General features: G+C 37.1%; 1 long non-coding RNA gene across 1 annotated transcript in view; it reads left to right on the forward strand.

Annotated features, from left to right (window-relative positions):
- The first annotated feature begins 4,470 nt into the window (after positions 1-4,470).
- The window catches only part of LOC132508564 (uncharacterized), a 53,681-nt gene continuing 35,297 nt past the window's right edge, over positions 4,471-22,854 (forward strand). Inside the window, exon 1 of the long non-coding RNA XR_009536666.1 lies at positions 4,471-4,654. This is a non-coding gene — a long non-coding RNA (uncharacterized LOC132508564). The remainder of the gene's footprint in view (positions 4,655-22,854) is intronic.

The raw sequence follows: 22,854 nt of genomic DNA on the forward strand, positions 1-22,854 counted from the left end.
TGTTCCTCATTTACAGGGGTGTCCAGAGAAGGTAACTACTTTGCCCACGTCCTAAACTGGTAAGTAACAGATTAAGAATTCAAGTCTAGGAAGTCTGATTCCAGAGCCCACACCTCTACCCTTTCTGCATGTAGAGAGGAGTAAAGGGTTGTCAGTGAAGCCTTCCTGGGGGCCCTGGCCTCTGAGTGTAGATAGAAGGATGAGTGGACATAAAGATCATTATTTGTGTGTGGTGGGGGTAGGGGAGGAAGTATGAGGGCTTCCAGAAGAGCCCGCCCTCCCCATACATCTGCTGTAAGCAAGTCTGATGATCAGGAGTCCGGAACATGAGTATGACTATGGGATACTGAGAAGGGTTCTAGAACCCTGAGGTTAGAGTTCTGGATCAGTTAGTAGGTAACAGAAAGTGAATGAGTGATATTTACCTTACTTTCCACGGGTAGCAGGAAGTTTAGAGGTAGTCCCTCTAGCGTTAGTCCAGCTGCTGAAGGGCTTCACCAGGGGACTGGGTTGCTTCACTCTTCCAGCTTCCACATCTCTAGCACGTCCACATAGCTTCAAAGTGACCCCAGAATCTCCAATAGTGTTCCAACAATTTGGGCAGGAAGAAAGAAAAGGAAAAAAAAAAGAAATTAAGTAAGAAAAAAAAGGAAGTGTCTAACTCAGAGAGCAAATTTTTTACCACAGATGGTCAGCAGACTTGCACTTAGATCTCATCAGCTCGGATTTTAAACTGGCCACCTTAGCCTTAAGGATAATGGGGTCTCCTAAACCAGGGCTCTGTTAGTAAGGAATAAGGAGAGAGTGGTACTGATTAGCAGTGCCTGCTGTCCCAAACAAATATTATCCCCAAACTATTTTTTTTTTATCCTATATTTTACTTTAAAGAATGGAGGGGAAACATTATGTATCTGTAAATAGCCTTTTAGAAAGGGTACAATTATATAGTTATACAACCCCCTGGAGGGCTCCTTTCTTCTAAAATCTCTTTAAAAACTGTTCAAGGTTAAGGACATTTTTATCTTAATTTAGTAACTTGCAGTCGATTATCTTGGCATGACATCCTCTCTCTGCAGATGTTCTGTCAGGCTTTAGAAAATTCTAGAAGTGGACAGAGAAGTGTTATGGTACATGTATTTGCAATATGCACGTCTTTGAAATGAAATCCATTTAGGGACCAAAAGGCATTTCATGTCTTTGCTATACATTTTCACATATTTGCCTTTCCAGAATTCCTTTGAGCAAATCTGTTAGATGTAACCCATCCGTTTCTCCCATCTGAATTCTTTATTACTAAACATTCTTCAGTATGCTCTCACTCCCCTCTGTCAAAGGCGTTTCTCTGGGTCCTCACCCTTCTCATCTCATATGTGAATGCGTATCTTAAACTGAAGCAACAGTCTGCTATGACTTCTCCATAACTTGAAGAACCCGTCTTCGTGGGAAAAAAAGTAGACTTACTAACTTAAAAGGTAAAATGCACGCAATGTTTCTGAGAATTAAAAACTAAGATAAAAACATAAGCAATGGAAAAAACTTACAGTGGATCCTTTTCAAAGACTATTTTACAGAGAAGGCAACTGAGGTTTAAAGAAAAAATGCGTTAGTTAAACACTAAATAATGAACCTTAAACCTCAGTGGAGCAACACATGGACAGTTCATTTCTCACTCACTCAGGAGTGTAGTATGGACTTTGGTGGTCTGAGGGTCAGTTTTCTGCTCAGTTATTCAGGGACCCACCACCTTCATCAAGTGGCTCTACGTTTGTCCTAAAAAGGAAAGGAGAGAGGAAGCTGCAAGCTACAATTATCAACTCGTTATCCTTCAGACATAAACTCTTCAGGTCACCTCTGGTCACATTCTTTGGGATAGAACCATACCCAGGTGCAAGCGGAGATGGAGAATGTTGTTCCTATCTTGGTCCTAGTGATGCCTCTACAGGCTGGAGGAGCTGATTAAAGTGTAGTCAACAGCTCGTTGTTTCTGCCACAATGAGTGATTAGCCTAAGACTGTGGATTAATTATGTGTGTGTGTCACATATACATATAATACACACAAACATATATATGTGTGTGTATATATACATTTTTTAGCATGAGTTGACACATGGGGCTTCTGCCGTATCAAAAGAGTACAAACTGCCTCTTGTTGCTTTTTCTTAATTGAAGTTGACTACTACTATCTATTTCCCTTCATTTTGCTATCTCCCCCCCCGCCCCGCGCCTTTCAGTATTATATGAAAATTCTGAAAGAAAGAATTTCAAAGTTTCCAGTGCTTTTAAAGGTAATAGAATACTCAGACCTTAACAATTTTCCTGTGTGAAACGTTTGCCAGACTAAAATAGTTAACTTATGAAAAGTAAATTTAGATTGATACAAAAGAGAAAATAAGCTGATTTTTTTTTTTTTTTTTTTACACAAATACCCTGAGCCAGGGTGGAAAATAAATGGAAAACTGGAGGAATTTAGATCCTTTTGTTGTAAATTTAAATATTTTTAATTGTAAAAATAATACAGGCTCATTGCAGAAACTCCAAAATTGAAAGGATTTAAAGAAAAAAGGAAAAATAACTCAAAATCCCATTTCTGATAAATCATCTCTGTAACATTTTTGAGGGTATCTTTTGAAACTTTTTTGTGACGGGGTGCATATAAATACAATGCAAGTATAAAATACCTTTAATTATTATATCAAACTACAAAACAGTTCTATAACATTTTTATTTAGTAATATAAGTATGATTACTCATCACCTAATAAAAATCTGCAGCATCATTTTTAATGGTTGAACAGCATTCTATTATTTATTTAACCAGTCCCTACTGTTCAACATTTAGATTATTCCTGTTCTGCTTTGCTAAACAATGAGACAAGCATCCTTGTTCATATGTCTTTGAGCATTTGTTTATTTCCTTAGAATGGACTTCTAGAACTTGAATGGCTGGTTGTCAGTTCTGGTACATACTGACATATTGTCTTCCAGAAAGGTTACCGTGCTTTTTATTTCTACCAAGAATTTAACATCCAGTGTGGTTTCTTACACACACTCATCAGTACCAGTATTATCAATATCAATACCAGTATTATCAAGTTTTTTAAAACTTTGTCATTCTAGTCAGTAAAATATGACACCTGAATTATTTTATTTGTATTTCTTTGATAATAATAGCAAGGTTGAACATATTTTCATATCTTTATTGGCTGTTAATACTTTTTAGTTTGTGACTTTATGACATCCATTTTTCATCGATGTATAACAACCTTTTATATATCAGTGTGTTTATTTTGTTGTTTGTTGTCAATGCAATTTTTTTCTCTTTATTAATTTTTATTTTGTGTGTGTTGAACTTCTTTAATACTGTCAAGTCTATTCAAAAACCCTTTAATGAACACAACAAATGTGGAAAATCAGTCATTCTCCTGCATTTTGTAATCAATTTATTTCCTTTTGGGCAGTATGGAAATGTAAGTTCTTATTTCATCTTATGGTTGGAAAGAATCTGTTCCCTCGGAAAGGGATTATAGTCTCCATGATGCAGTAATGGGAGATTTTATAGGGTAGGCAGGGTCTACAGAAGAAAAAACCCTAAATCACACTCCATTGGTGGTTGCCTTATTTATAAAAATGGCATTTGAGGTTGTGTGACTGCCATTAGGCAAGCAAAATTAATTTTTAGCATGAAGTACTCCTATCAGCAAGAACAGCCTAGGATAGGCTAGCAGTAAGAAGTGAGGGGTTATGGGATTGGGGCATAGCCTCTGTTTCCTCCAGTGCAGCTGGAAATTTAAACTCTGGGGCTCCTGCTTGATCCAATCAGCCCAGCTAGTATGTGTTGCCAGGTAGGGTGAATAGACTCAGAAGTACAAGAGCTCATCCTTGGTCCCCTCTGGAAATGAGCAGAGAATACTGTGTCAAGCAGAGGTGATCAGTCCATGCTCTGGAGACTTGGATCTCCTCACATAGTCCTTAAAGTCAGGGTGAGACAAAATGCCAATACAAATTATATTGATGACAGTATCAATGAGGTGACATTGAGTCCTTTGACCTAACGTGTGTCTGCAGTATGCCATCCATTAGTAAATGGGCAAAGCCATTTGACAGATCTATCTGATACAATGAATGAATCTGACACTCTTATTTTGAAAAACTGAAACTGTATCCATTTGTCAACAACAGTGGCTACTTGTTCTGCTTTATTCCCCCTGGTAGAACTAGGTAACATTGCCGGCAGTAAGACGTTCCGGCATTTCACCCTGGAGTAGCCCCAAAACTGAAGAAGCTGCCTTATCAGTAGTTAGCTCCTTGTCACCAAGAATATTAAAGTAGATTTGTATGATTAGCAAATTAAAGAGACTGTAGTGCCTACCGCTACTGTATTCACTAAGGCACCCAAGTTATTCTAAAGAAATCCTAATAATACATTAGGACCGTTTTGAATATTTTTATTCGACTAGCCGTAATCTTCTAGTTATAACATCCATCACCATTTTGACCACTGAAACTTGGCCTTCTTTTCTTACAGCCTAGCCCTGTGGTCTTGGGCTAATCAGTAACCTGCTTAGATACAATTTTCTTCTCTATGAAATAGAAACAATATTATATGCTTTGAAGGACTGCAGGAAGATGAGCTGTAATGTTTATCAAGTGCCTAGTAAGTAGCCTGGCCCATAATAAATACTTGGCTAATTGTAGATGTTAGTTTCATTTTTAGTTTTATTTCCAAACATTGCTCTTTACTTTTGGAACTCTAAAATTTGTTTTGAGAGTGGAGGACTTGTTGTTTGGATTCCTCCAACACTCTCTGTATATTCTGTACTTCTATCCCTACATCATTTATATTAATGGAATAAATGATCTTTGGTCTGGTGATTCCAAGGTGACGAGGAGCTAAGTGGAGGTTCAGTATACACCTGGAAGTATGGATTTTCATGCCCAGTGCAAATGTGGGAAAGGCATTATTCCCACATTATAAAGGGGGTAAAGACCTCCAACTTGAGGAGACTGTGGGTTGAGAGATGAGAGATTTACAGGTACTGTGTTTATCCTACAGGGTACCACAGGGGCTTTTATGTTCTGTAGCAAGAATTTGCACCTTATACCCTTGTAGTTAGAAGTAAAGCATACCACATAACTAATATCTAGTAAGCATTAGAGTTAGAATAAATACCATTTATTTAACGTTTCCTTTGTGTTAAGCATTTTACAGTTACAACATATGGATGGATACTATATTGTAATGGTTAAGAGTGTAGTTTTTTGAGCTGGATAATCCTGGATTGGAGTCTCATCTTTATTACCTCTTTTTTTTTTCTGTTTTATTGAGGTATAATTGACAAAATTGTAAGATAGTCAAAGAGTATATCATGATGATTTGATATACATATGCGTTGCAAAAGGATCCTTCCCGTCACGTTAATTAATACATCTAACAGCTCATGACACCTTTTTCCTTTTTTTCTTTTTTTGGTGAGAACACTTAAGTTCTATTCTCTCAGAAAATGTTAGTTATACAATACAGTATTATTGACTGTAGTAACTATGTTATACAGTAGCTCCTCAGACCTTATTCATCCTGCAGCCGAAAGTTTGTACCCTTTTACCAGTCTTCCCCTCTTTTCCCCACCCACACCCCAGCCCCTGGCAACCAGTTTTCTACTCTTGTTTCTATGAGTGTGGCTTTTTTTCTTTTTAGATTCCATATATAAATGATATCATTCGTATTTATCCTGTCTGGCTTATTTCATCAGCATAATGCACTCCTGTTTCATCTATATTATCACAAATGAAAGGATCTCCTTCATTTTTTTAAGGCTGAATAATATTCCATTACCTCTTAAATGAGTGACTTTTGGTACATTGTTTACACTTTCTAGGCTCAGGGTTTCTTTTCTTCTGTAAAAAAAAAAAAAAAAAAAAAATATATATATATATATATACACACACAGGTTATTTTCTGATATGTGGAATGTTTGTTGAATCAACAAATAATTAGTTGAGATCATAAATGTGACACTTAGCACTGTATTAACATTTATTAATACTCTCCCTGTTAATTTCTACAATAAATTGTATAATAAGTAACAATAATAATAGTACTACTAGTAGTTTTAGAAAATGCATAGGATGTGCCAGGCATCATATACTGTACTACCCTTCTTCATGTGTACCACAACTTATATGTGGATATCATCTTCCTCGTTGTTTCCTTTAAAGAAAATTGAAGCTCAGCAAGATTGAGTAGCTTGCTCCAGATGTGAACTCAGGTCTGAATCACTCCACATATAGGTTCTTAATGACTCCATGTCTTTAATTCCGCATCTGCATTTGTTTGTTGTTGTTGTTTTTAACTTTCCAAGCATCTGATCTGAAATTCCTTTCTCTTTGGGGAATTTTCCACTTTGTGGGTCTTGGTGAGAAACAGAGCCTTCCTCTCGTTATACAAGCTGAACATGTCAGATACACTGTTTACTCACATGCTCAGTCTCCCTTACAGATGGAAAACAGTCGGGCGACCTCGGGTTGGCCAACTGCACCCCTCTCTTGGATTTTGAATGACAAATAAATGATGTAAAGAAGCAAGGCCAGCAGTGCTGGGTCAACCTCCTGTTTCCTGTTCCTGCTTGGTAGCAAGGCCAGCTGGGACTTATAACATCACTTTGGCCTGATCCTATAATTGCAATAGCATAGCCTTGGCTTTCGGTTGTTTAATCTGCTTCTAGTTACTGAGACCTAACCATAAACTTCCAAAAGTTTCCTTTTCTGCTCAAATTAGCCGTATCTGGTTCCTGATGATTACAAATAAGACCTTTCCTGATATACAATGGTGACCTACTTATCCAGGCAGATGTAACATCGTCCTGGCAGGGACAGAGGGCAGGCAAGTTCCTTGAACAGCTGAACAAGAAGAAAAAGACCTAAGAAGGAAGAACTGAAGCCAGTTCTGCTTGTGTTATAATTCTACCCGCAGCTGCCTCTTGTTTCACAGACCACATGCTAAGGACCGTGTCCCTTCCCCTGTAACAGACGAGCAAAGTAGACCCAGGCCTTCCAACCCAGAGACCAGCTGAGCTGTACCGTGGACAATCTACGATGTGAAAGACTTCACTCAATGTCTTTGTCACTTGACACATTGTTCCTCTCTTTGGGAAGTAGCTTCTTTGTGTGACAAGAATATGCTAAACCAACACTTAAGTGGACACAGGTGAAAGATGCCAAAATTAGCTACAGAAAAAAAGGCGTAAAGACTTGTATTTTCTGTTATTTGAAGGTGTTAAGACCCCACGTAGAATATGAGTCCTTTAAAGGAAAGTTGTGAATGGCCCAGGGAATGTTGAATTTCCATGTGGCAATATGTTCTTGATCGGTCATGATGATGATGATGGTAGCATCAGTAGCATTTATCAGTGTTTCCTGGGTGAGAGGCACTTTATCCTAATGACCTTTTATCCCCATGACGACCCTGTGAAGGAGGAAATACTGTTTCAGCATCTTCAGGGTTTTTCTTTCTTTTTTTTTTTTTAATCAGGAATTTATCCTAGATCACAGTTGGGTGGTAGAACGACCAGAACTGGACACTAGCCTTTCCTGAATTCCCAGAGTGTGATCTTAGCAGTTGTATTGCCTGATGCAGAGCCATGTAAATGTTGCCAAAGCAATGAAACGTGTACCTATTTCTAACAGATTCTAACTCAGAAGCTCTGGGGTTAAGTGCAGAGTTGTTGAGTGTGATCGTCTTTACAGACAGTAGACAACTTAAGAGAAGTTGTTTAAAAGTATATTTGCATATTGCACTACACTGTCATATCTGTGATTGGTTAGCTATTGAGTAACTAACACAAGTCCCAATCCCATCTCTAATCTCATTCATCTCTTGTATGATATTTGACCTAATTGAGGCAGTTTTTTTTGTGTTCTTTCCCACAAACACACATCGAACATCCAAAACATGCTTACCATTTGTGAGCATATTCTCTTAGTTATTTAGGAGTTGAGTAAGAGTGAGAGAGAAGGGCTTCCCTGGTGGTGTAGTGGTTGAGTGTTCTGCCTGCCGATGCAGGGGACGCGGGTTCGTGCCCCGGTCTGGGAAGATCCCACATGCTGCGGAGCGGCTGGGCCTGTGAGCCATGGCTGCTGAGCTTGCGCGTCCGGAGCCTGTGCTCCGCAACGGGAGAGGCCACAACAGTGAGAGGCCCGCGTACCGCAAAAAAAAAAAAAAAAAAGAAAGAAAAAGAAAAAAAAGAGTGAGAGAGAAAAAGACACATAAATATGAAATACGGTCATCATTTTTTTAATATCCTTTATGTTGTTAATCCCTCTTAGCAATTACTGCCATTCACTCATTTGTATTATTTGGGGTATAGCAGTTTATTCGCACAGCATTTTTACATATGGCTTATCATTTGTATTCTATTTTAATAACACTAATAATTATAGACTATTGACAAACTCATCAGACCCTACATATTTATTTCAAAATCATGAAAATAAGGTGGAAAATGAGGTGTAAAGTGGAAAATCTATGTGTGTGTTTTCATTGGTGGAATGAGGAGCTACCTGAATATCACTCCTTTAGCTTTTCCTTCAAATGGTGCACTTTTTCCTCCATGCATAGGAGTCACTTCCATTAGGTAAACAGTAGTCTTGAGGGCAAACCTCAGAAGTAGAAACAGGAGAACTTTTCAGTTATGGTAAAATCAAACATATTTTTCTTCAGTAGTGAAAAAAAAATTCTTCATGAGAAGTTCAACCACCATGAGTTCCATGGTGAATAACTTTCCCCTTATAGATGCAACTTCCCCCAGAATTCTGAGCAATGTCGGTAGTAGAGAGGGGTGTTGCATACACCTGTTTCATTTCCCTCTGACTTTTCCTTCTCCTTTCTCTATTGACATTAAAATCTATGGTGAAAGCACATAGTAAGCAGTCTAGGACAATTGATATGACATTTGATCTAAATCTCCAAAGTCTGTTTTAGATGGGGATGCTATGAGAGTCACAGGAGGGGAAAAAATCTAGAATTATTCTTATGTGATCAAATGTTCTAAAATAACAAAAGCAAATCTTATTTCTAGCTAATAAAATAGCATTCCTTATATGATGTCATATTATGGCAGAAAAGAAATGTATGCGTCTATTTCCTTCTATATTAAAACTGCTAAGGAGTGGGGACCAATGAACTAAATCAGTTGTTTTGGGTTCAGGTTGTAGTTTTTAGTAGCCATCCTTCTTAGCAAGTTTTCAGAAGCAAATGTAGTTGGTTTACTATCACCACTAAATGTGCAATTGTGTAGATTTGTGGAAAAAAGTATTATCAAATATATATACTTTAAAATGACTTGTGTAAATTTATCTATTCATATTATTATTCTCCCCAAGTAAATCAAAATCTAGTATATACTATGTTTTTCTTCTATAGCTTAATAGGGGAATGTATGTTGAAACTTATTCAAATATTTATTAGGTGTCTACTAAGTGCCAGGCACTCTACTAGGCAGTAGAGATGTTGTATTAGAGGTGGAAAATGTCCTTGACCTCCAGAACTGATACTCTTGTAAGAGAAATACTGGGTCAAACTAAGTCAACAGTTTCTTTGCTACAGAGCTTTTTACGAGTCTTGTGAATTATGAGTCTCTGATAAGGAGATGTAGTGGACAACAGATCCCAAATTTATTTGAAATCTTTTCCTTCATGGACTGTCTCATAGGATTTATGATCCACTGAACACACCTGGAGAGACACTAGTATTCTGCAGTGGTTAGTTAATTGTTTTCTATTAAACAACTATATACTGAATCCATGATATTATTATCTGGATTTTTTGGAGGATACAATGATGTACATGGCCACTGTGATGATAAGGGGGTCCAGTTTAGTTAAGAAGAGAAACCACAGGAGTTATAACGTAATGTAACAAAGAAATACACACACATATACATATATTTATATGTAAATTACTATTTATCTAGTATACAATGTCTTCTGAAGAAGATAGAGTTTTTTGTAACTTGGGATCTCACAGGAGGTTTCACAGAGAAAGTAGACCCTGAGCTGGGCAGAATTTCAGTAAGTTAATTTGGTTCTGACCGTACGATAAAATCAGGTATCTGCACTGGTCAATCTGACCTTGATGGAACAGCATTCCATTTGCAGGGAATAGTGTGATCAAACATGCAGTGGTGGAGATTGCCAGCTTGTAATATTCCAGTACCTGGAAAGTGTTGGAACATCTGCTTTCTCCACGGTCTAGAAAAGTGAATCTCGAGTGAAATGCACGTATAATGGAGGCCAGTGCTCTTTGCTTTGTACACTGCTTTGATTCTACAACATGTAGAATCTACAACATGTAGAATCGCTACATTCTACATGTTGTAGCGATCTGTTTCATTTTGTCATTATTCGAGAGGGTTCTTAGTAACAGGAGTGGAAAAGGAAGACCTCTCTTCCTGTGTTTCTGCCCCATGCTCTTAAGCCAGAAAAGGTACCAACATCACTGACCTGACCTTGTCTCAGGTATCTATCAGGATCTACTAGAATCATTCTAGTGAAAGGTAACTAGACGTCCAAAGGACTTAAAAGATACACTATAACCTTTGTATACTTTATATACCTGGTGAAACAAAAATGTCACCTGAGTGGTCCCCTTCCCTAGAAATACCAGTATGTTTTTCCAGTGCATGGCAGAACTTTGCAGGTAAAACTGGGATAAAGGTGAAGAACAGTCTTAAAATTCTAGTCCTTGAACAGCACCTAACACACAACAGGTTTTCAATAATCTTAGCAACAGTATTCACAAATAATGACCATCAGCGTAACTGCTCTTTTGTGCCAAAATACATTAACATATTACTTTTTTTCCTTCAGCTTTACAGCTTGGGTTCTATTATTGTTTCCATTTTACAGATTAGGAAAGTGAGGCTCAGAGATGCTAAGTCACTTGGGCAAGGTCACAGAGCTTGTAGGAGATAAACTGCACCCTTACTGTTGGACCCTACAAACCAGACCATAATTTAAGTCCTTCAAAATATACCTCAGAACATTTGAGTAAATTAATGAATAAATCCTTCTAGTCAGACTGACCAGATTATTATATCAGCTATAAGTGGAGGAAAGTCATAATCATAGTTAGACAGTTAATACAGTAATTTACTTGCTTTGAATTTTCTAAATGATGTTTAGCTGGTAGTTTCATGATGATAACCATCGAATAAAAACAGGCATATTTTGGTGTTTGGAATAAGATCTCATATTGAGTAAAATACATATTGATTCCTAGACCTATGTGATGTGAGTAACAGATGACATTGAGATGCCATCTAGAAGTACTCCTGTGCAGTTCATCATGTCAACCCAGCTAATAATTTTAGAATGTTCAGAGTGAATAATATATGCAGCCATAAAGCATATTTCTAATCAATGCAAATAATATTTTTCCTATGCTAAACCCAGAGTTAAGTTATAACACGCATCATAAGATTAATGGGCCATTTTTTCTTCATCACTTTGCTAAATTACTTAGTCTGGAAACCATTCAGAAGGTTGCGAATTGGAGCTGAGCAGTGGTAGTGAGACTGTGCCTCTGATGATGAAACTATTTCCACCCCGACCCCTACCACTCCCTTCTTGGGAAAGAAGGCAACATTTCTCCTAGAAAAAGTCACAGGTTCATAAGCTGGCTTGTATAATACGTTTGGAGGAATAGTGTGTCTTTTAAGCAGAGCCTATCTCGGCATATAAAATAATTTTTACCTACCATTTAATGAAATTAACTCTCACTTTGAGGCTAGGTCTTTTGCCATTTGACTCCTGGATCACGTCTATGGATATATTTTTTTCTTGAGATGAAGTGTGAACCCAAAATAGTATCCATCATTCAGTCTATCTAGCTGATGTACATCATCTGAAGCACAAGCTCCCTGAGGCCAGGCACTTTATCTGCTCTATCAGTGTAGCCCTGATGCCTAGTGTCTAGCTTTTGGAGATTCTTAATAAACATTTGTACTGAATAAGGTATGTATATGGTGAGCAAAAGTTGGCTTCCCATTCTACAGTCAAGAGTATCCCACTCATGTTCTGTGAACACTGGATAGCAGAATCTTACTATGTTATTTTTCTGTTCCCTTTGCAAGTTTCCTGAAAGGGCATTCCTGTCCTTAGAATGTCCATCTCCTCCTGTCTTCCTGGAGAATAACTCTTCTTTCTTAAATACTTAGTCCCATTATAGACTCTTTAAGATTGAATGTATTACCTCCTTACAAACAGAAAAATGCAGTGCTTTTTTTTTTGGACATTTATCACCAGAAAATTATTCTAACACCTGAAATTCTGGACCTAAAATGCCTGGACTAGTGGTTCTCAAAGTCTGGTACCCAGGCCAGCACATCAGCTGCACGTAGGAATTTTTAGAAATGAAAGTCTTGGGCCCTGCTCCAGACCTACAGACTCAGACACTCTGGGGGTGGGGCCCACTACCTGTTTCAGCAAGCTCTCTTGGTGATGCTGATGCATACCCAAGTTGGAGACCCACTGCTTAGACCTAGAGCTTAAGGTTTAGGCTTTGGACAGATCTGAGTCCTAAACACTACTGAGACACTGGAGTGACCATGAGCAAGTTACTTCTGGGAACCTCTTACCATCTGTGTGCCTTGCTTAGCTAATAGTGATTTTAATTAATTAGAATAATGCACACGGTGTACTCAAGAGAGTAACCAAAGCATACTTTATGTTCCATAAATTCTAGTTGTTTACCATTATCATCAATCAGAGCTTACTGACACATCCTGAAGACATTCTTCTAATAAGTGTAATAATGTGGTTTATAAAATTAACAGCTTAGAAGAGCATATTACGAAGTTCATCAGACAGGGTCTCAGCAGGAAATCAGGGGTACATCAGTAAGGATAAATTGAGCCCAATGTAGAGAATCAAGAGAGAGTGTAGTGCCCTGGGTTCAGTAAAAGTGTGGCTACTTTATAGGAGATGAAAGAGAAAGGAAGCCTTGCTGGAGAGAGAGTCCTGCCCAAAGATGCTGTGACGCCCCACAGAGAAGCACTATACGTTAGTTGGGGGATGCAGCCAACTCCCAGCAATTTGGCAAGAATTAATACCCTAACTTCACTCCCCTCCTTCGTTCCCTACAATCTTCTATTGGTACTCTTCATTGGTGAGCCAAAAGGAAGCCAGAGCAAGGACACTTACTAAGATAGGCCATGCAAGCCATCCATATAGAGTTGGGTGGAGAAAGGATGTGGAAGGGCAAAGAGGACATATTTCCCACAGGTGGTGAGCGAGCTGTAAAATCACTCGCCCTTCTAACATCATTGCCATTGCAGGAGCATGGAGGAGCAAGTGGTTAGTTCTGACTTGGCAGATCCAGGAGACTGCAGGACAGAACTGGTATATGAGTTGGGCTTTAAAGGTAGATTTGAATTTTAATGGAGAGTATGGAGTAAGAAATGGTGAAGAACCAAGGGAAAGGGAGATTCATTGCAAATGGAGAAAAGAAAAGTGGCATAAAGATAAGAAAAGTCAAGACTTATGGAAGAGATAGCAAATACTCTGCGTGTGACTGGAGCAGAGAATGAGTAGACGAAGGCTGGAAGTTAAGATGAAGTCATCCTTGGATAACATTAAAGTTTCCTCCTTTAACCTCAATTTCCACCTTCTACTCCCTTCACTAACATTGGAAAATTAAAAGTGAATTTGACTGGGTTGGTGACAATGGCAGTATGAAGCAAAGAGAGGAGAATAAGAGTGAAAAATTTAGTAGTACCTTGGTGAAGCTGGGTAAATGATGGGTGGTGGTGTCACGTCAAAGCATGGGCAAGTGATTGTGACAAATATAGGCTTACTTCTTGACTATATGACTTCAGTTAAGGTACTTAAGCCCTCTAGGCTGCAGTCTCCCAACCTGTAAAATGGGGATAAAACCTCACTTCCTCCAAGGTTTCTGTGAGGATCTAATGAGAAATGGAAGTAAGAGTTGAGTCCAGTAATCAGTTTTTAATACATATAAACTAATGTGAGGATAAGGGTAAGAATACTTGCTATCATTTATTGAATACTTATTATGTGTCCAGTATTATGCTAGTCTATTTACATATCTTTTCTCACTTAGCTTTCTTTTCTCTTATCTGCCTTTCTATAGGCAAGAGATAACTGATGGCTCAGTTATGAGGAAACCCAGTTGTGAGGAAAATGTCAGAGGGAAAATGTACCAGAAAGTTAATTCCTAATGGACCTGTCAGCCTTAAACAGAGCATGTCTGTGCTAAAATGTGTAAAATATCTGTGCTAAAACTACTCAGTTGGACAAGTTTTGATAAAGTATTAACTTAATGAATAGGCATAAACAGCTTGGAGCTTTCTGGAGGGTATGTGGTAATATTAGTATTGGTGTGATGACTTTTGAAAGTTCTATGGCGTATAGAAGTCAAAAAGAAGACCCGGAAAGGGGGAAAACTCTCTCTGAAAGTTATTGGGGAAGTCTGGCTAGTAAAAACTCCAAAAGGGAGAATCAGTAAGAGGCCAGGTTATTCATAGGCCTTCTAAGAATGTGTCCATGAGAAATATTTACAATGATTGGATGCCGGAATAAAGGAGAACACTGGCTCCATAAATGGTAACTTATTTTATACAAACAGGCTAATGATAAAAATAATGAAAATCGGATGGATTTTTGAGAGTTTCATTGACCAAACTGAGACAAAAGTGCATAACAGCTAGATGCTCATAGTTTTAATCAGTTCACTTTGGAGTCAAGCAAAGAGAGCACCTGAAATGATAAGGGACGTTTATGCAAGGTCACAAAGATTTTTGGTGGTGCATTTGGGATATAAACCCATTTCCGTAAGAATTCTTTCAGAAGTCAAATGTTTGCTTGTCAAAAATAGCATGAACTTACTTCCAGGAAAAGTTCCTAAGAAAAAATAATTTGAGTAATGAAGAACACTGATGTAACAGTTAATTTAAGAACCCAGAAATAGAGGTAAAGAGTAAAGCAATTATGGGTTAAGAGTCTGCATAAATTCCCCTGGAAGGGGGATATGGTCAGAGATGGCAATTTGAAAACAGTGAGTCACCAAAAGTAAAAGTTTAAATTACAAGCTGTTTTGGGGGTCTTCAAGAGAGATTTTATAGATTGAACAACAACAGCAGCGAGGATAAGATATAACGCTCTCATGTAGACTGCAGCCTGAAAAGAAAGCATTGCAGAAAAGCCGCATCATCCTGAATTTACATTTCCGTGCATTTGAATAGATTGGAGAGCAGTAAAGTTGTTTTAAGAGCGAGTGATTTAAGTCAGCCAGCTTGTGAATAATACGAGATATTTTTGCATTTACATTAACTTATGTCCATAAATAACGAATTTTAACAATGAACAAAATCCATAATCCTGATAATGCTAAGAAAACTGGAAAGATACCTTTACCTTGAAAAGACAGGATAAAGAAGACAGCATAGAAATTTAGGGAGATTGCAGTTTTGGAAAAATCATATTAACATTTATTAGCTGCTACAGCTTTGAAATGTGATGATTTAAAGAAAGAAGTAGACTGTTGATTTCTAAAAGGTAATGTGTTGGCTGAAAGAGAAGAGAATCTTGTTGAGACCTAAAGTGTTCTTTTAAGGATATATTTCATTCTTCTCCAGGTTGAGCTTTTCCAACTCTTAGAGGTCTAAAATGAATGATATGAAACATACTATATTTGCATCTATTTTTATTTAAGAGTTATCTAAGGAGATTTATCTAATTAAATAGGAATTTCCTAACAGATGCCAAAATAAACAATCAACAAGTTTTCTTTAGAGATCATATATATTATATAACAAGATCCACCTAAGAGTTAAAATATAAATAGGTATAAAATTTAACTATTTGAAGATAATTTTTCTTCTTACCACTGAAGCAATAAGCAGGTAGTAGTACAATTTGGGGAAAACAATATTTCTGGCTTTTGTTTGTTTTATTTTAATTTGTGATATTCATGAGATCTTTTATGAAGCCTTTGGGTATATAGTAAAATTCATGGGTTTTTAACTTTGTATTGACTCGTATTTTTGTAGGTTTTAAATTTTTCTTCTGGCTTTAATTTATACTATCTCCTTTTACTTTTTCATTTAGAAATAACGTATTTTTCTCAGGATTGCAATCTCAGTGCAGTCCTCTACTTTTCTGTTTGTTGGACGTTCTCTTAGACGTCTACATTTTTGTCTAGTTAGTACATTTCTAGTTTTTTATACAATTGATAAGAACTCTTCAATCTTATGAATTCTTTATATTTTCTCTTTGGAGACAAGACTTATAGGGATTTCCTTGGGCTTAAACTAGAAATAAAAACGAATTTGCACATGAAATGTTGAAGGCTTTGTTACAAAGTGGGTTAACATTATATGTATGTTTGAAATAAACTACTTCAACCAGAGCACCTAGCTGTTAACCTCCAGATTAATATCTATCATAAAATATGTGCATGCCTCCAACACATGGCATTGCCTCCTATTACTGTATGTCCAGGAGAAATTGTTTTGTCTTGTAGCAAAAGACATTAGCTCTTTGCACATTTTTTTTTTTTTTTTAATGACAGCTATCCAAAAATCAAGCTGAACCCTTGTATGTGAGGACAGAAAAGGACAATGTTTAGACAGGTCTAATATCCAGTTGTACCTTTCAGTCACTTAGAGAGAAGGCTTAGACCCCTGAAGCCCAAAGTCACAGGTTTTTTAGGATTATGGTGGTATATACCTCCAGTTTATAGAAAAGAAATGCGTTGTAGAAAATCCAAGTTAAATTAGGACTAAAATCCAAGTTAAATCTAGAACTAAAGTTTTACTGCCCCAAATACTTGTAAACTCTAGGTTACTGCTCTGTTGTCCATTTCATCAGTTGCAGAATATTCAAGTTCATCTTTCAATGCTAACAAGAACATAAAAATGCATTATGTCTAAAAGCAGAACATGATTGCCAAGCCAGATCTGCGCATTACCTGAGAGTCTGGGGGGCCACCCAAGCGGCATCTACTTGTTTGCTACTGACCTTCAGTTAGACTTGCTCAAGAATTGTTACAATGTAATAACATACACCCTTATGTACTCGTGAGTTTATTGAAAACACACAGCAAATGTGCACACACACACACACATACCCACCAGCACACCAGCATGCACCTACTCTAGAGCCTAGAATTTTAAGAGTCAGAACTTTTTATTTGCTTCTGGGTTAAGATGGACCCTGTATTTCCTCAGCATGCTAATTAGAAACTCTATAAACAATTCAAAACCAGCTTCTTAAAATTCTGTTTTAAAAAAATTGATGTTAAATATTATCCTCAGAGAGTTCTACTCTGACTTTTCAAATTGTTTTTTTCTCCCTTCATGGGATAAACAGTTAGGGTTTCTTTTTGTTTGTTTTTTTATCTCTCATTGTAAAGAATTCTATCTTAAAAGCTGATTTATTATTTCTTCCTTAGCATGGATGACATGGGAACAAAGATGATATTTCATCAGTCTTGTTTTTATTTAAGTTGAAAGGTTATATATTTCTACTATCTACTGCAATAATGCTAAATATTTTTATAGTGCTTGTAAATCTTATGACAGTATTTTTTTAGCTTGTATTTAAGGCGTTTACTCAAAAGGGACCATGTGCCTCAGTTCATGTCACTCTATCATCAGTGTGTATGGTCACTCTATTTTCTAATACTTTTAAGATTGGTTTTGGCCCCGACGTTCCTCTGCCAGATTTATTTCCTTTATTTTCCCCTATATAGCACCATTTGGGCCATTTAATATGTAATTTCCCAACTCACCTTTCATAGTTATTTTAAACATGTGTATATATTTGAAATACCGAATTGTTTTGTATTTTCTAATTTTTGCAAAAGTAGTATCGACTAAAAATCACATCCTATTCTTTTATTTTTTCTACACAAAATTATTGTTTTAAAATGTGTCTGTGTTGCTCCATAGAAATTATTGCTTCTGGCCACTGTCTAATATTCCACCATACGTTAATACCATGTTTTGCTTATCCATTACCCTGGTGATACATACTTAGGCTATTTTCAACATTTTATGTCCACCATGAAGCATTAATACACTCTTTCCACATGTCCCCTTGAGTAACAGTGCAGAGTAGCAGGGCAGCCGTGGAATGGCTGAGGTAGAAGTCATATATATGCCTTATTTCACAGATTCCTCCCCAGAATAGCTGTACCATTTTCCCGCACAAGCAATACTTGAAATTTCTCTCTTGCCATATCCTTTGTCACCACATGCTGTTAATCTGCATTTTTTAAAATTAATTAAGTTATTTATTTTTGGCTGCACTGGGTCTTCGTTGCTACACTCAGGCTCTCTCTAGTTGCAATGAGAGGGGTCTACTCTTCGTTGCGGTGCGCAGGCTTCTCATTGCAGTGGCTTCTCTTGTTGCGGAGCACAGGCTCTAGGCGCGCGGGCTCAGTAGTTGTGGCTCCCAGGCTCTAGAGCGCAGGCTCAGTAGTTGTGATGCGCAGGCGTAGTTGCTCCACGGCATAATTTGCATTTTAACTTCTGGAAAATTGGCATGTGTGGATTCATAGGAAGTAAGGTGTTTTAATTCTGCATTGCTCTGATTCTAGAAAAGTTAGGTCTTCATATACTTTCTTGCTATTCATGTTTTCCATTCTATGAATTGCCTATCATGACCTTTGCTCATTTTTCTATTGAGTATTCTGTGTCTTTAGAGATGTAGAAGTTTTTGTATTCAGATGTTGAGTCCTTTATTGGGTTTTAGATAATGTATATGTCTTCTACCCATCAACTGTTTTTCAGTCTGACTTTGGTATCCTTTATTGTACATAAAATTCTAATTTTTTATTAAAGTATAATTGATTTACAATATTATGTTAATTTCAGGTGTACAACATGGTGATTCAATATTTTTATAGATTATGCTCCATTGAAAGTTATTATAAAATATTGGCTATATTCCCCATGCCCTACAATATATCCTTGTATCTCGTTTATTTTATACATAGTTGTCTGCACTTCCTAATTCCCAGTCTGTCTCTTGCCCCTCTCGCTTCCCTCTCCCCGCTGGTAACCACGAGATTGTTTTCTATATCTGTGAATCTGTTTCTGTTTTGTTGTATTCTTTCGTCTTATTTTTTAGATTCTACTTATAAGTGATATCATTACAGTATTTGTCTTTGTCTGACTTATTTCACCAAGCATAATACCCTCCAGGTCCATCTATGTTGTTGCAAATGGCACAATTTAATCATTTTTTATGGCTGAGCAGTGTTCCATTGTGTATATATGGCACGTATTCTTTATTCATTCATCTGTTGATGGACACTTAGGTTGCTTCCATATCTTGGCTATTGTAAACAATGTTGTTATAAACACTGGATGTGGGTGCATGCATCTTTTCAAATCAGTGTTTCTGTTTTCTTCAGATATATACCCAGGAGTGGAATTACTGGATTATATGGTTGTTCTGTTTTGTTTTTGTTTTTATTAACATCTTTATTGGAGTATAGTTGCTTTACAATGGTGTGTTAGTTTCTGCTTTATAACAGAGTGAGTCAGCTATACATATACATATGTCCCCATATCTTCTTCCTCTTGTGTCTCCCTCCCACCCTCCCTATCCCACCCCTCTAGTGGCTACATCAGTTAACATTCCCACCAACAGTGTACCAGGGTTCCCTTTTCTCCACATCCTCGCCAAGGCTTGTTAGTTTTGTTCTTTTTTATGATAGCCATTCTGACATGTGTGAGGTGATCTCTCATTGTGGTTTTGATTTGCATTTCCCTGATGGCTAGTGATGTTGAGCATCTTTTCGTGTGCCTGTTGGCCATCTGTATGTTTTCTTTGGAAAAATGTCTATTCAGCTCTTCTGCCCATTTTTTTAAATCAGATTTTTTATATTAATAAATTTATAATTTTAATATAGTTAAATTCATCACTCTTGCTTCATACAATGTATGCTTCTTTATTTTTCAAAGATCTAGTTCATCTCTTACCCTGAAATCACAAATATATTACCTTGCAATTTCTTTTATTCTCTCTAGATTTTATTTTTCACATTTAGATATTAAAACTATTGTATTTTAGTTTTGTACATTAGGTGGAATTATATAACATAATGGTTAATAGAATGATTTCTGTGGGGTTTAAGTTCCAGCTCCACCATGTACTTCTTAGGCTAGTCATTTTATCTCTCATACCTCAGTTTCTCCACCTGTAAAATGAGGATAATAGTTTATGCCTTGTGGATTTTTTTGTGAAGATTAGGTGAGCTATATAGGACTGGGTACAACATAAGTGATATCACTAGGTTAAGATCCAGTCTCATATCTCTTTTTAAAATGAGACTGTTTCCCCAAAAGCTGTAATTCAACTTCCTCCATTGGACTATGATTCCATCTCTTTCATGTGCCAACTTCCTATCTGTGTATAGCTCTATTTCTAGGCCACCTGTTTGATTTGTTTTCTTGTTTACCGTTTCCTCCAAGGGCATCACACAGTTCTTATCTATCATGACTTCCCAATATATCTTAATGTATAGGGCACATCCTCCATTTAGAGCTTATTTTTCAAAACTACCTTAGCTGTATGGAGAACTTTATTCTTCCAGATACATTTTATTTTATTTTATTTTAATTTTTTTATAGAAGATAGAGCAATCTGCTCTTTTTTTTTTTTTTTTTTTTTTTTTGGCTGCATTGGGTCTTCATTGCTGCGTGAGCTTTGTCTAGTTGCAGCGAGGGGTGGGGCAGGAGGCTACTCTTTGTTGTGGTGCACAGGCTTCTCATTGCAGTGGCTTCCCTTGTTGCGGAGCACAGGATCCAGGCTCGTGGGCCTCAGTAGTTGTGGCTCGTGGGCTCTAGAGTGCAGGCTCAGCAGTTGTGATGCACCATCTTAGTTGCTCCGTGGCATGTGGGATCTTCCTGGACCAGGGATTGAACCCATGTTCCCTCCATTGGCAGGCGGATTCTCAACCACTGCACCACCAAGGAATTCCCCCAGATACATTTTAGAATCACTTTTTTATGTTGTCCCTCAAAAAAAAATAAAAGAGCTTGGCCTTTTATTACAGTTGCATTTAATTTTATAGATTAATATAAGGACATTTATATTATTATAGTAAGTCATCTTATCCATACCTGTGATATATATTTCTTTTACTCATGTGTCCTCTAGTAAAGTTTTCATTATGAAGATTTTCTGCATAATTTATTAGGTGAAACCCCATACTCTCTATAGGTTTTGTTACTATGGTAAATTCATCTTGTATTGTATCTGGATATTGATGCTATGGAGGAACACAATTGATTTTGGTGTATTAATTTTTTTCCAGCCCCTATGTTGAGCTCTTTTCTTAGAGTTAATAGCTTATTGATTTTCCTGTGTTTCCCATTAAATACATAATCAGAACAATCTATAAATATGACATTTTTATCTATATTCTTCTAAACCTTCTCTCTCTTTCTATTTCTCTCAATACACAGCTCCAAAAAGGTCAGTTCCAATAGACCGGTAATGTTAGAAATCTTTATCTCAATTCTCTCCTTAAAGGAAATGCTAATTTTTTAAAAAAATTAGTAGTATAATAATTTTTGTTAGTGTATACATGTGCCATGTATTTTTGGTATATAGCCTTTATCGAGGAAAGATAGTTATTATTTGGATCTAGTTTTATAAAATTTACCCTACCCAATAGATTTTGAACCTCATGGGATGCTTTTTATCTCCTCTATCTAAAAAGAATGACGATATGATTTTCTCCTTTTATTTAACTAATACAGTGAATCACATGAATTGATTGGCTGATACTGAACCAACCTTGCATTCTCAAGGATAAACCCACTTGACCAAATCGTATTATAGTATAGATCGTAATATAGTATAGTGTAGTATAGTGTAGTATAGTATAGTATAGTATAGATTATAGTATAGATACAGCCTTTGCTGTATTACAAACCACCTCAAAACTTAGTGGCTTAGGGAGATCAGCTTGGTGCTTTGTGACCACCTAGAGGGGTGGGATAGGAAGGGAGGGAGACACAAGAGGGAAGAGATATGGGAACATATGTATATGTATAACTGATTCACTTTGTTATAAAGCAGAAAGTAACACACCATTGTAAAGAAATTATACTCCAATAAAGATAAAAAACGAAACAACGACAGCAAAAAACTTAGTGGCTTAAAATAGCAATTACTTGGCCATTTGGGACTGGATTCATCTGGGTAGTGTTTTACTTTTGGTTTTATCTGGGCGCCTTCATGCAGTTTTTGTCAACTGATGGATCAGCTGAGTGAGAGCTGGTCTGAGACAGCCTCACTCACAGGTTTGGTGGTTGGCATGGACAGTGGGAGCACCTGGTCCACTTGTCTTCAGAACCTAGTGGGCTAGTCCTCGGCAACTGAGCCATCAAGCTCTTTTGCTATTGTCTCATCATGTAGGTTGAGTATGCCAAAGCCCAGTCCTGCTGAAGTGGTGACTCAGGAATGAGGGTGTCAGAAGGGGATTGTACCATAATTTTTGAAACATCCTATCACAGTGTTTTTAATATACCTTAAAACTCTGTGGAATAATATCGTATTTAGGCTTTTGACTTATATTTTTAATAAGGAAAATTTGATTGTAATGTTTTTTTTATATTGCCCCTGTTTGGTATAATATTCTTCTTGCACCTCTAGCCCCATTATTCTAGCTTGGGTTACTTAAAATGTATTGAAGGGGATAGAAATGAGTATTGCATCTTAAATAAAATAGTCTTGGACAAGTGGTTCCCACTTATCACTGAGGTTGTTCAAAAGGCTGCACTCTCACAGTGGACTATTGAACCCTTATGCACACCAAGC

This window comes from Lagenorhynchus albirostris, chromosome 2 (genome assembly GCF_949774975.1).
Source record: "Lagenorhynchus albirostris chromosome 2, mLagAlb1.1, whole genome shotgun sequence".
Classification (NCBI taxonomy): domain Eukaryota; kingdom Metazoa; phylum Chordata; class Mammalia; order Artiodactyla; family Delphinidae; genus Lagenorhynchus; species Lagenorhynchus albirostris.